The sequence below is a fragment of the Budorcas taxicolor genome, chromosome 4 (genome assembly GCF_023091745.1).
Source record: "Budorcas taxicolor isolate Tak-1 chromosome 4, Takin1.1, whole genome shotgun sequence".
NCBI lineage: Eukaryota > Metazoa > Chordata > Mammalia > Artiodactyla > Bovidae > Budorcas > Budorcas taxicolor.
Genome location: NC_068913.1, coordinates 57478387 through 57490621, shown reverse-complemented (window position 1 = coordinate 57490621; position 12235 = coordinate 57478387). Strand labels below are relative to the sequence as shown.

General features: G+C 35.6%; 1 protein-coding gene across 1 annotated transcript in view; it reads right to left on the bottom strand.

Annotated features, from left to right (window-relative positions):
- BMT2 (base methyltransferase of 25S rRNA 2 homolog) overlaps positions 1-12235 on the bottom strand; it is a 77678-nt gene that overhangs the window by 46814 nt on the left and 18629 nt on the right. The gene's annotated exons all lie outside the window — the stretch shown is intronic.

Here is a 12235-nt window from a genome sequence, read left to right as displayed (position 1 = left end):
AGGAAACAATGCCCATTTCTCCTCACACTTAAAAAGTACTATTAGCTCAATTTCAGTTTGCCTAAATATATATTAAAGATGAAAGATGTCTTTAACTGATCCTATGGAGATTTAATTTTAACTTAAATTATATACAAGAGTTGAAACTCATTCATCATTAATCAAACATTTATTAACTACCTATCATGTGCCAGGCACACAGGTGATGGGAAAGCAAATTGAAGAAGACATTGCTGCTTTCAAGGAGTTCAAACTAGTGAAGGAGACAATTATATAATAAAGAAAATACAATTTATAAATATCTATCATCCAGTCTAAAATCAGTAGTATAAAATCTGATTTTAGAAAGATGAGGAGGAATAAATCAGGCTAGGAAGAAAGTTGAGGAGGAAAGTCCTTTCCTGGTAGAGAACAGCATGAGCAAAGTCAAGGAAGAGAAAAGCATCATGGATCCTGCAGAGACAGACATCACTTCAAGGCATGTGAAATTTAAAAGTGCCAGGCAGAAAACGCATTGATGGACTCATAAATGAAAAGGCCCTGAGGCCAAAGAGAGGGATGATAGCCAGGTGACACTTGGAGAGATAAGCAAACTTGAGATCATGAAAGACTGACAGGCCAATGTAGGAATGTGGCCTTTAGAAATCACCTAATGACAGAAGTTTACTGGTTTCTTGGAGTGGGGGATAAGGCTGACTACAAAGGTATACATCAGAGCTTTTTAGAGTGATGGAAGTGTTTTATGTCTTGACATGGTGGCGGTACATAAGTGTAAACAACTATCAGTACTCACTGAACTGTACACTAAAATGGGTGTATTTTATTGTATGTTAATTAAACCTCTGTAGGGTTAATTAAATACAGCTTTAAAACCTTGGAATTAATACTAAAAATAATACCTTTATCATATACACAAGGGTAAAAAGATTGCTTACCTTTCTATTAGGTGGAACCATACAGAACTGCTGATAGTCAATAGTTCTTGATCCACAAACACTGCAAAACTGAACCAAATTTATATGGCTCAATCTCATAATTACCCAGAAGCTAGATGGCAAAATACTTAAAGGGCTAGGATTCCAGATACTCACAGGATAATAACCACTATCTAAATACCAATCTCCATACACAAGTTCCAAAAAATATATAAATCATTAGGATAAGAGCACACACAGCTCATACCTATGGCATAACTAGGAAACTGGAATAGTACCTAATTATACATGTAATTGGAGAAGGCAATGGCACCCCACTCCAGTATTCTTGCCTGGCAAATCCATGGACAGAGGAGCCTGGTGGGCTGCAGTCCATGGGGTCGCTAAGAGTCGGACACGACTGAGCGACTTCCCTTTCACTTTTCACTTTCATGCATTGGAGAAGGAAATGGCAACCCAATCCAGTGTTCTTGCCTGGAGAATCCCAGGGACGGGGGAGCCTGGTGGGCTGCCGTCTATGGGGTCACACAGAGTCGGACACGACTGAAGTGCTTAGCAGCAGCAGCAGCATACATGTAATTTGGAGATAAAAATCTGAGGCCAACTAAGTTGGCTTTGGAATTATCCAAGTAGAGAGTCAAATGAGGACTATGTAAAAGAGGAAGGTATGGTGGGATCTCTAACGTGACAAAAAAAAAACCAAAACAGATTAATACCAGCTAAGGTTTACTACCAAGACAGTCCAACTCTGAGTGGAGAAACCTTAAGAATGCAGAATGCAGTGAAATAAAGCATTAGCCACAGGAAGGCCAAAAAGAAAAAGTTTGAAAGGTGAATGAGAAGGGCTGTCGCCAAAGGTGAATGCCTTGAGAAGGTATTATTTCTGAGGGAGAAAGGAAGCACCATGCAAAAAGCGGGTATCTCTGGAGGTGTGCTGATAAAGGGAAGGAATGAAGCAATGAAGAATAAAGAGCATACTGACATAAGTTATACCCATTAAAAAATTCATACATCAGCCAAAAGAGGACTGTATTTATTAAAGGAACTCCACTTAAATCGAAACTTTTCAGTAGATGAAAATTCTTAAAAACATAAAAAATAAAAACAGCTATAAAAGAGAATTGTAATACTTCAATGTTAATTATATATAATCAAATAATTGCAGATATGAAAATACATTTCAAATCAGAGATTAACTAAAAAGCTGAGGATAAAGAACTAAATAAATAGCCAGATATTCCATGAATATGAATAGGAAGACTCAATACTGTCACTATGTTAGTTCTACTCAAATTTATACACTCAACACAATCCCAATCAGAAGCAGAGGAAAATACCGTATCGACAAAACAAATGGCTTCTAAAGTTTACATGGATTGGCAGAAGATCCACGATAGCCAGCACGGTATTGAGGGAGAACAAAGTTGGAGGACTGATACATTTTGATTTCAAGACATAATATAACGCCATTACTATACTATTATTAGTAGTAATCAGGGACAGTATATTGTTGGCAAAACAATAGACAAATAGATCAATGGGAACAGAATAGAGAGTCCAGATATAGGTACATGTAAATACACTTAACTGATCTCTGACAGAGGGGCAAAGGCAATACAGTGAAGTAAAGATAGTCTTTTAAACAAATAATGCTGAAACTGGATCCTGAATACCAAAAATGAACCTAGACACAGACAATACAACCTTCACAAAATTAACTCCAAGTGGATTACAGACCTAAATGTAAAACACAAAACTATAAAACTCTTCAGAGAGTTTTAAAAATTTCCAGAAGAAAATCTAGATGACTTTGGATGTTGTATCTAAAAAGTCATGGTCAAATGCAAGTCACAATCTAAAAAGGAAAAACTGAGAAGCTAGACTTAACTAAAATAAAAATACTTCTGCTCTGCAAAAGACAACGTCAAGAGAATGAGAAGACAAGTCATAGAAGAAAATATCTGCAAAAGATGTATCTAATAAAGGACTATTATCCAAAATATACAAAGAATTCTTGAAACTCAACATTAAGAACATAAACAACCTGATTAAAACATGGGCAAAACACCTAAATGGATACCATAGTGAAGAAGGTATATAAATTTCAAATAAGCTTAAAAAAAGATGCTCCATGTCATATATCATTGGAGAAATAAATGCAAATTAAAATAGCAATGAGCTACTACAATACATTATTATAATGACCAAAATCCAGAACACTAACAACACTGAACGCTGTTGAAGATGTGGAACAAAACTCTCATTCACTGCTAGTGGGAATACAAAATGGTACAGTCACTTTGGAAGATAGTTGGTAGCTTCTTACAAAACTAAATATATTCTTCCCATATAATCCAGCAATCAAGTTTTTTGGTATTTACCAAAAAAGGAACACTTATTTCTACAAATCACCCTGCACATGGGTGCTTATAGCATTTATTCATAACTGCCAAAATATGCCAGCAAACAAGATATCCTTCAGTTGTTGAGGTTCAGTTCCTAAGTCATGTATGACTGCAACCCCATGGACTATGGCATGCCAGGCTCCTCTGTCCTCCACTATCTCACAGAGTTTGTTCAAATTCATGCCCATTAAGTCAGTGATGCTATCTAGCTATCTCATCTTCTATCACCCCCTTCTCCCTTTGCCTTCAATCTTTCCCAGTACCAGGGTCTTTTCCAATGAGTTGGCTCTTTGCATCAGGTGGTCTGAGTACTGGAGCTTCATCAACAGTCCTTCCAATGAATATTCAGGATTGGTTTTCTTTAGGATTCCCTGGATTGATTACCCTGAAATACAAGGGATTCAAGAATCTTCTCCAACACCATAATTTGAAAGCAACAATTCTTTAGTGCTCAGCCTTCTTTATGGACCAACTCTCGTATCCATGTATGACTACCGGAAAAACCATAGCTTTCTCTATCCCAACCTGTGTCAGCAAAGTGATGTCTCTGCTTTTTAATAAACTGTCTAGGTTTGTCACAGCTTTTCTTCCAAGGAATAAGCGTCTTTTAATTTCATGGCTGCAGTCACTGTCTGTAGTGATCTTAGTTTTTTGAATACTGAGTTTCAAGCCAGTTTTTTCACTCTCCGCCTTTACCCTCATTAAGAGACTCTTTAGTTCCTCTTCACTTTCTGCCATTAATGTGGTACCATCTGTATATCTGAGGTTGCTGATTATTCTCCTAACAATCTTGATTTCAGCTTGTTGATTCTTTCAGCCCATACATCAGTACATCACATGCACAGCAGTTAAATAGCAGAATGGCAACTACAGCCTTGTGGTGCTCCTTTTCCAATTTTAAACCAGTCCGTTGTTTCATGTCCGGTTCTCACTGTTGCTCCTTGACCTTCATACAGGTTTCTCAGGAGACAGGTAATACCAGTGGCCTGGTATTCCCATCTCTTTAAGAATTTTCCATAATTTGCTGTGATCCATACAAAGGCTTTAGTGTAGTCAATGAAGTAGAAGTAGATGTTTTTCTGGAACTCCCTTGCTTTCTCCATGATCACCGAATGTTGGCAATTGTTCTCTGGTTCCTCTGTCTCTTCGATATCCTTCAGTAGCTGAATGGATAAATAAGCTGTGGTTCACCTAGACAATGGAAATACTATTCACCACTAAAAAGAAATAAGCTATCAAGCCAACAAAGACACAGTGGAACTGTAAATGAATATTATTAAATGAAAGATGTCATTATGAAAAGGTTCAATACTGTAATTCCAAATATATACATTGTAGAGAAGGCAGAACTATGGAGACAGTGAAAAAAAAAAAACTAAGTGGTTGTTTGGGGAGGAGGAAAATGGGAGTAGAATGAATTAAGAGCTGAAGCACAGGGGATTTTTAGGGCAATGAAATTATTCTGTATGACACTATAACGGTAGATACTTATCATCACATTTTTGTCAAAACCCATAAAATATATAACACCAAAAGTGAACCCTAATATACACTGTGAACTTTGGATTATAGTGACGTGTCAGTGTGGGTTCATCAACTGTAGCAAAGGTAGCACTGTATGTGGCTGGTTGATAGTGGTGTGACTGCCCATATGTGGGGCAGGGTATATATGGGGACTACCTGAATTTTCTGCCCAATTTTGCTGTGAACCTAAAACTGCTCGAAAACAAAATCAAGACTATTTGAAAGGGAAAAAATGAACACAGAATAGATATCATTTGCCTCCTGATAGTACCCTAAGAAGGATACAATGTCACCTATGTGATATTCTTACTAATAAGCTTAATTTGAACCTAATTACAAAGAAACAACCATAGAAATCCAAACTGAGAGACAGTCTATAATTTGACTTTATAAAATGTCCATGTCATAAAACACCAAAAAAGAAAAAATCCTAAACAACCCAAATCCCTAAAGAATTTTTCCTAGATTAAAGACGACCACATGGGTAATAACTAAGTGCAATAATACACACTGAAGTACTCAGGAACAAAAGTATTGTGATTTCTTCAGTTGACTTCAAACGGTTCAATACAGTAAAGGGGAAAGGAGAGGGAATAGTGGAGGTGGGGAGAAAAAGAGAAAAAAAGATACAAAATGAGACTAAAATAGCCCAACATTTTTTTCAAAACAGAAGGAAACAAAGTGAGTCAAAGGTTTTATATCTAGCCAAGCTATGCATCTTGTAACAAAACTATTAAAAAAATAGCTTTTGGTATGTAATAACTCATATAATATCATAATTATAAGATGTTTTGAAAGCATGAGCTTCATCTATGACTTCAGAGATGTTGGTGAAAAGGCTGGAGGCAAATAAAAAGCATTAAATGAATTTTATTTTATTTTATTATTTTTTATATTTACATTTATAAAAAATTAGATACTTTATTCCAGATCCATTAATATTTCATCTCTGCTATCTGATACAATAAAAATCAGGTATGTGGATTACTTGATTTTAACAATATTGAGGTTTTCATGTACAATAACAAAATGCATTATTTTATTTTATTTTTTTTTCTTTTTATTATTATTTTTTTTAATTTTAAAATCTTTAATTCTTAAAGATAGTTTATAATGCTGAAGGCTACAATTCCCAATGAAGCAATGTGCTATGTATCATAGCAGCCATCTTTACAAAGCAGAAACTCTATGAAATGCATGGAGAAACAGACACAACTAAAACAGGGAACTTTAAACACATCACTGAGGTATTCTCATTTTTGCTGGTGGAATTAAATGATATAACTTCTACGGAGGGTGATGTGGCAGTATCCAAGAAAATCATGTATGTATTTACTCTTTTACTCTGCAATTCCACATCTATAAAGATACAACGTCAAAAATACAAAATGAATATATACAAGGTTATTCATTACAGCACTATTTGTAAGAGAAGCTTGTAAGTAACATAAGATGAGTAAGATATCTATATACTGGTGATGGTCAATTTATGTGTCAACTTGACTGGACCATGAGGTGCCTAGTCAGTCAGTCAGTCAGTTCAGTCAGTCAGTAAATATCTGTCAAACATTCTGGGTGTTTCTGCAAAGATGTTTCTAGATAAGACTAACATTAAATGGGTAGACTGAGTAAAGAAGATTTGTTCTTTTTAATGGGGTTAGCTGTATCTAATCACTGAAAGGTCTGCATAAAGGAAAAACATTGACCCTCCCAAGTATGAGATTCTTCTTGCCAAACTGCCTTTGGATTGGAACACTGAATTTTTCCTGCCTTCAGACTCAAACCAAAACAGCAGCTCTTCCTGGTCTCAAGCCTGCTGGCCTTAGAATTGGAATTATATCACTGGTTTGGTTCTCTTAGGTCTCTGGCATGTAAAAATGAAAGGTACAAAAGACAGTACATGACATGTACCATTTGCAGAGATAAGACAGGGTGTATCCATGTATACACATTGTATGAATTTGCAAATTTCTGCAAAAAGGAGAAAAAAGAAACAAAGAAAATGGAAGGGAGCCTCTTCTGAGTATACCTTTCTTGGTAAAGTTTTGACTTTTCAACCATGTAAATGCCTTGTATTACCGCAAGTTAAAAGAAAATAAGAAAAAACCCCATAAAACAAAGTGAAACTAACTGCATAGTAAATTGGTAACATAACTATAAACAAAAGAACTGTTTAAAGTAACTTTCAAACAGTATTCTGACTTTTAGTGAAAGTGAAAGTGAAAGAAAGTGAAGTCGCTCAGTCGTGTCCGACTCTTTGCGATCCCATGGACTGTAGTTTACCAGGCTTCTCCATCCATGGGATTCTCCACGTAAGAATACTGGAGTGGGTTACCCTTTTCCTTCTCCAAGGGATCTTCCCGACCCAGGGATTGAACCCAGGTCTCCTGCATTGGAGGGAGACGCTTTAACCTCTGAGCCACTTCATTCAGCTTATTGTTAGAAGTAAAATTGGTACTGTAATTTTGATACCATTTTATGTGAAGTATAGAACAAAGCAAACATGTTATTGTTATTCAGAACTAAGTCCTTCAGTGTAACAGGAGAGATAAGATAAAACGAAGTTAGGTAAAAAACCTATATTACATTTGAATAGAAAATATCAGTTATGAATTTAAGACTATATATATTTTTAAACTATGTTCACTGAAAAATTCTAGAAGAAAGGACACCCCAGTAGTACATCTCGTGCCCAGATCTTAATTTCTAATTACTATTTTCCACTACAAGAAATTAAGGTTCCTTGATTCTAGGTCTTGACTGGGAAAGTAAAGATTTATCTTGTAATAGCTACCAAGACAGTGCTCAAAGGTACTGTCAATACACAGAAGCCAGCTTTGAAGAGGCTCCCACTGGCTAAATATGGAATAATTTAAACATACACATTCACAGACAAATCAAAGACTAATGGAAAAAGCAAATAAATAACAATCCAGGAAGCTACAATAATATTCCAAAAACAAACAAAATCCACCCAAAACAAAACCAAACAAAAAAAGTCACAAAAAACTTACTTGTTACAATTGCAATCAACTATTATTGAAAACCAGTAATTAAACAGCAAGAATTACAAGTATATGCTTATTTTTACCTAGCCTTTCTATAATCATTCCCTGTTCATAAAGGAAGGTTTTTTTATTTACAGAAGAATGACCGCTAATAAATGAAAGGAATGATATGATTAAAAAAAAAACATTTTGCAACCCCAAATGGAGTAATTTATTTAATAAACAAAATAAACCTGTTACTTGAAAGACTGTTGAGAAACAGAATTGATCCACAGGCCAAAAATGCCAATCTACACATTACTTGCTAATTACAAAGGGGAAACATAAGTTTACAATGGAAGGATCTAGTAGTTACCACCGTAACCAAATGGCAAAATTTAGCATCTCCAACTGTGGAATAACCTGAATAAGAACTTACTATCGTAATGCAATATGAAGTATGCAGTCCACCTAATAAATATTTTGGCAGTAATCTGAGACCTGAATCAACATTTTAGACTCAACTTTCACTTTAAAAGAAATAAAAGGAGACTGAGGAAATAGTTAAATGGCACCATGAGAAAATAATCAAATAAATTCATAACAAAGACAAAAAGCTAGTTTTGGAGTAGGATACAGACAATTACAAGAGGCCCCTGGTTGTACTATAACTAGGGGGGGTGGGGTGGGGAAACCTATACAATCTGAAAAATAATGTATTAAAAAGAAACCAAGAGAACTGAGGGTGCAAAGAGATCTAATGGAACTAAATTTCAAAAGGTGACAAGCCCTCCTAGGTGAAGGGATCAGAGGCACTTAGAGCTTTGCAGAAAGGGCTGGCGAGTGGTAAAGGATCAAGCCTTCCAAAGTAGAGGAATTTTGTTTGCTTAAAGGAAAAGCAGCCAAGCTTTCAATGGCAGCTTAGAATAACGTGACAGACTGGAAACTTTAAGAAACTCCAAATGCAGAGATTGTTCTCCCCCTTCTCCTGCTTTCCCCCTTAGGTCTTTTTGCAAGTAAGAAAAAGGTGGGGAAGAGAGAGGACTCACTGGAGACTTGGAGCGGGACTAAACAGGCAAAATTCTCTGCACTCTTCCATGGGCGTCTTCCCTGATAGCTCAGTTGGTAAAGAATCCATCTGTAATACAGGAGACCCTGGTTTGATTCCTGGGTCAGGAAGATCCCCTGGAGAAGACATAGGCTACCCATTCCAGTATTCCTGGGCTTCCCTTGTGGCTCAGCTGGTAAAGAATCCGTCTGTAATGAGGGAGACCTGGGTTCAGTCCCTGGGTTGGGAAGATCCCCTGGAGAAGGGAAAGGCTACCCACTCCAGTATTCTGGCCTGGAGAATTCCATGGACTATATAGTATATGGGGTCGCAAAGAGTCAGACATGACTGAGCAACTTTCACTTCACTTCACTTCCATGGGTATACGTCCCAGAGTCCTGCTAGACGATGGCACCTGGAATATACACACGACAGGACTCACTCTCATGGCATTTAAAGCCAGAAGTGAACTGAACTATCTAATGAGGTAATCCAGTTTCAACCTAGCTTAACTCCTGATGAGTTCAAAGTGTTCAATCTCTCATCTCAGCTGGCCATCAGAAAAAAGCATGCCCTCTCTGGGTAAATAATATTTAAATATTTACCCCAGACTCTTCTAAATACTAGGCTAGTGTATATATTTTTATGATTACCAGACATACAATGAAGCAGGAAAAAATGATCCCTGACCAAAAGAAAAAATGGCCAAAAGAAACAGACCCACAGATTAACTTTATGTTGGAATAAGCAGACAAGGACTTAAAAATAACTATTATAAATTAAATTACATGGAGGAAAATATTAACTGATGAGATGAAAACATGGAGAACTTTAACAGAAAAATGAAATCTTTAAAGAATAGCCAAATTATTATAGAAGAATCAAGAGAAGTCTTGAAAACATCTCTCTTGGTAATAATAAAATAGAATAAAAAGCCAAAAAGAAAAATTGGTAAGGATACGTAGAATATTTGAAAAATGCCAGTAATCACTTTGAACCAACAATAAAAAAAAATACAGAATGTGGTATATTTTACAAATCAACTAACATTTCTTTAAAAATTCAATGTTAGGGAAAACAAAAACAAGAACCTAAAAAAATCTAACTACCATACATGAGCCTTGATTTAGGGAAAATATTATAAAGAATGTTTTGGGGATAATACCAAAAATCTGAATTTATGAACTAGATATTTTAGGAAATTAGGAAATCACTGTTGATTGTCTTAATGTATTTACAGTATTATGGTTATGTAGTAAATGGAGATGAAATAGCATGTTATCTGCAATTTACTTTAATGGTTCAGGAAATGGTGTGTTTATGGGTTCCTCTGTGTGGAGAGTTAGAAAAGGGAAATTCTTTTATTAAACATACAATTATAGCTTTATATAATGTTTTGTTTCTAACTTAAATACTTCATATTACAAATAAAATTTTACTCATTTTTAGAAGGAAATCTTATGTATAAATTTCTTCAAGCTAAACAGTCAACAAAAATCTCAGCAGGGTGATGTCAGTAAGTCTTATTTCACATATCAAATTCCTCTTAAGTTTTAAGTATAAATACTGGAAGCAAACTTTTATCAAACCCCACTTAAAGTTCATCTTAGCTTTCAGACTGACACTGCCCCTCTTAGAATCGTCAGTAGGGAAAGGAAATACATATAACCCCAGTTAGAATTACGGATAACTCATTTCCAAATTCTATATTGTTTGAAGTCTTTTTTCACTCCCAAGTTTTAAGTTTAAGGTAAAGCCACTATAACCTCTCTTGTGTTTACTTCCCATAGTAAAATCTTTTTAGTATATTTTGCCACTGTTCTTTTTTGGCAGTTTGATCTAAATTCTTCTTAATGTTTGTTTTTAGCAGTTTGACCTAAAAATGACCTCTTTCAGAACACATGGAGATACAATAACTATTGATAAAAACACAAATCTGAGAAGAAAGAAGGAAGAGTGAAGTGTGAGGCAGATTCATTATTCAAGAGGAAGGTACAAGTAAATGCTCCTGTGAGAACACCACATATCAAAGTGGTATTTGAAATAAAGTCTAAAAGCCTGCCTGAAGTACTGGAATACTAATTTAAAAACAGTGCTGCTAAGAGCAAAGAGCTGATGGTCTTCAGTAGCGATAGTACTGATTTCCTGATTGGATCACATTATTACTTTGTGTCACAAGGGAAATGACATGTCTCAAACTGCGCTTCTTAGCTTGAAGGAGAAAATGTATAGTCTGTAGAACAGTCAGGTTTATAACCAATTTCTGCTGTAGAAGAGGCAAAAAAAACACAAGACACCCAAACATTTTAATTTCAAGCATGTCATTTCTTATGATTCTGGCTCCTTCCTTTAGTTCCCCAACTCCATAATTCTTTGGCTCCACAATCCACTGACAATACCCATCTTTTCACTGTTCCTCACCTACCTCGTATTTCCAGCTCCTTTCTTACACATCATCATGATCACCACATGCATCCATCAGCATCGCCCCTGCTCCTCTCTTAAGTCATTACACTCCTGTGAGCATTAATCCTACTACACCATCTGTCCTCACTCTCTCCCTCTCCAAGAAAACTGTTTCACTATAACTCTGTCCCTTGATTATTGTACTAGCTTCCTAACTGGCTTCCTTACTAACATCCTTGCCTTTTCTATAGTCTATCTTAACACTACAATTAATTCTTAAAAAATTATTGACACATTTCTAAATGTTAACAAGAGTCGGTTACTTCTTCTTAAAACATTTAATGACTGTTGATCTCATGCAGCATAAAGGTCACTGACTTTATAATGGTCTGCAAGATTTTACAAAATCTAGCTATTTGTTATCTTATGTTCTACCACTCTCCCCTTTTCATTCTTCTGTAGCCACCCTGGTCTCATTGCTATTTCTGAAACATGCCAGCGAGCTCCTGTCTCAAGGCCTCTGGACTTGTTCAGGCTTGCTCTCTCACTTCCTTCATGTCTTTTACACATCACTTCAGTGAGGCCTTCTTTTCTATTTACTTTATTTACTTATTTTTTGCTTTACTTTTCTCATAGCACTTATCACTATCTGACCTGTATATATTTAGTTTATGAATTGTTTCTTGCTTCTAACTCCCACTAGCATTTAAGTTCCATGAGAGCAAGCATTTTATCTGTTTGGTTGATTGTTGTACTTACAGTGCCTCTGATGTGACTGATACACAGTGGACAAACATTTAAATTATTTATTAAATGAATAAATAAAAGAACTAAGTAAAATACATATTTTTATCTGGGCTATCTGTTGAATGGATGAAATAGGAATTATTATGTAATTTTTAAATGATATTAAAACAAAAACTTTGAATA